At 37.1% G+C, this 2,415-nt stretch overlaps 1 protein-coding gene across 1 annotated transcript in view; it reads right to left on the reverse strand.

Moving 5' to 3' along the window:
- Nucleotides 1–2,415, reverse strand: part of LOC101307229 (NAD(P)H dehydrogenase B3, mitochondrial-like) — a 29,906-nt gene that overhangs the window by 24,367 nt on the left and 3,124 nt on the right.

The following is a 2,415-nucleotide window of genomic DNA, read 5'->3' on the forward strand; positions in this document are numbered from 1 at the left end:
AGAGAAAATGTAACTAGTTGAATATAACTAGTTGAACATCTATATGAGTACTCTATATAGATGTATATGTTAATCTCATGTACATGCAAGCTTCTACATAGCATGCATGTGAGTGACATACCTCTACCAATGTGATGCTTCCGATTGCCTGTATCTTTCTCTTCGTTTTGAACATCTATAGTAACTTCACGAGTAATGGGTGTAGGTGTCGGTGTAGGCATACCTATCATTAAATTAACCAAAATCCCATCAATATATTTAACTTAGAATAATTATCTAGGTGACAAGAATCGAATACGAGCTTTAAGAAAAATAATAAAGTGTAATATATACGTGTGATTTGTAAAGAATAGAATGTTAAACCCTTAAACAGCTGGATTGATTCCCTGCTACGTACTTTTACATTGGCGCCCATACTCTAAATGATTCATATATGCAGCACTATTTTCTCTTAATTTGGATACCGAAAAGTAACAGATAGACTATTGGTTTCGATTCATAGGAAGAGAGGAGCTAGAGATCAAAAGCAGCACTACTAACATCTATAAATCAGTCGTTTCCGCATTCCGAGCTTGCTAATAATCCAGCACGCGTACTAACCAATTCATTTAAAAGGGATTCACCAGAGTGATCTTCAGCAATGGCCAAGTTTGGAAAACGCCGTAGTAAGTCCAACGAAATATCTATAGTAGAGTGAAAGAGAGAATCAGTAAAACATATATGCGAGAAGTAAACAAATTATAATAGAATGCATGCAGCCATGCATGATATAGTAATGATTTATGAAAAATTCTAATATACCATACAAACATATCTTTTATCATACATATTAGGTACCTAAATGTTTCAGTGACAAACCCGTGGAAACAAGGTATAGTTTTCTTTATGCGAGTAAAAACAAAGCAAAGATACCAAGTCTTTCTTTATGCTTTTTCCAAAACACGTGGTGGGAGTTGTTAAATGTTCTCGTGGTAATTTCATCACATATATAGCAACTGAAAGCATACAACAAATGCTTATCAATTACTATGCACAAAATAAAAATTTCATGTCACTTTTTTGAATGATATTAGCCTTCATTTGAGAAAAAGTTTTATTTGTTCTAAATCTATTAGTATGTCGTTAAATAGAAAATTAATGTTACTAGCACCAAACGATGTTGATTTGATAATCATTGGTTTACAGTTTAATTTTCATCTGTTAGAATGACATTAGAATCTATACGAAGGTAGAGAGAACAAGTCACTCATATGTTGTCACTTTCCAGAAAAGATGGTAGCGCACTGCGCATTCCACGAGAACAGTTTTGTCATCATGAGAAATTGAGAAGCACCGTATCGACCATAGTATGCATACACGTACATATATAAATATAGGAACTGTAAATGATGTGAGTAGTGAGTACTATCTCATTATTAAAAATCAATTTCTGAATAACTCTTAACCAAGACATTTGATGGAAGACTACTTCAATTTCATTCCTGGTTATATGTAGTTGTATATTAATTAAGATCTTAAGTGACTAGTATAACCGTTATAAGAGAATTAGATTGTGATAGTTAAAACTCATTTGTAGTATGTTCGATTTGTGGTCCTTTTTGTAGTATGTTCGATTTGTGGTCATTTTTTTGTAAGGTTTGTTACCAATAAATTTACAAGACAAACATCAACTAATTTACTAGTTTTCTGACGGATAATGGAAACTATCTATCTTTTGACTCGAAAAAAAATGATACGGTATAATCTGTAACCTAATCGATAACGATTTGGGCCTTAACCCGCACCGCCAGTGTGTTGAAAGGAGTCAGTAGGCCAGTCCTTCGCGCGGTCCAGCCTCGAAAACTTCTCTGTTAAAGAGTCCTAAAACCCCAAATGCCACTCCTCCCTGAACCCAGAGACAATGCTCTCCTCTTCCTCGAGGCTTTTCCGATCCCACAAAGCAGCAGAGCTACTCATTCCCACTCTCTCTCCCGATCCGTTTCTCATTCGGATCCATAAATCTCCACCACTCCCAAACCCGAACACCTTCCCATCCTTCACCACCGCAACAACATCCACCAACAACAACACTCACCCCTCTTCCCAATCACAACAACAAACACTACTCACTCAAATCCTATCCTCCATCGAAAACGCCCCCACATTACTTCAATCCCTACACAACCAACACATCTCCCTAAACCCAACATCCTTCAACCTTGTTCTGATCTCCGCCGCCCAAAGAAACCATCTTCACCTCGTAACACAAATCTTCAAACTCGCAGTTGCTTCCAAAACACAACCCTTGAACTCAAACTGCTATCTCACTGTCGCCAAAGCCTTTGCAAAAGCAGAGGACTCTGTTCCCGAGCTCCTCAGTTTCACCGACGAAGTGTTGAAAGTGACCCGACCGAGCATGACAGTTATAAACAGACT

Source organism: Fragaria vesca, linkage group LG6 (assembly GCF_000184155.1).
Source record: "Fragaria vesca subsp. vesca linkage group LG6, FraVesHawaii_1.0, whole genome shotgun sequence".
NCBI classification, from domain to species: Eukaryota; Viridiplantae; Streptophyta; class Magnoliopsida; order Rosales; family Rosaceae; genus Fragaria; species Fragaria vesca.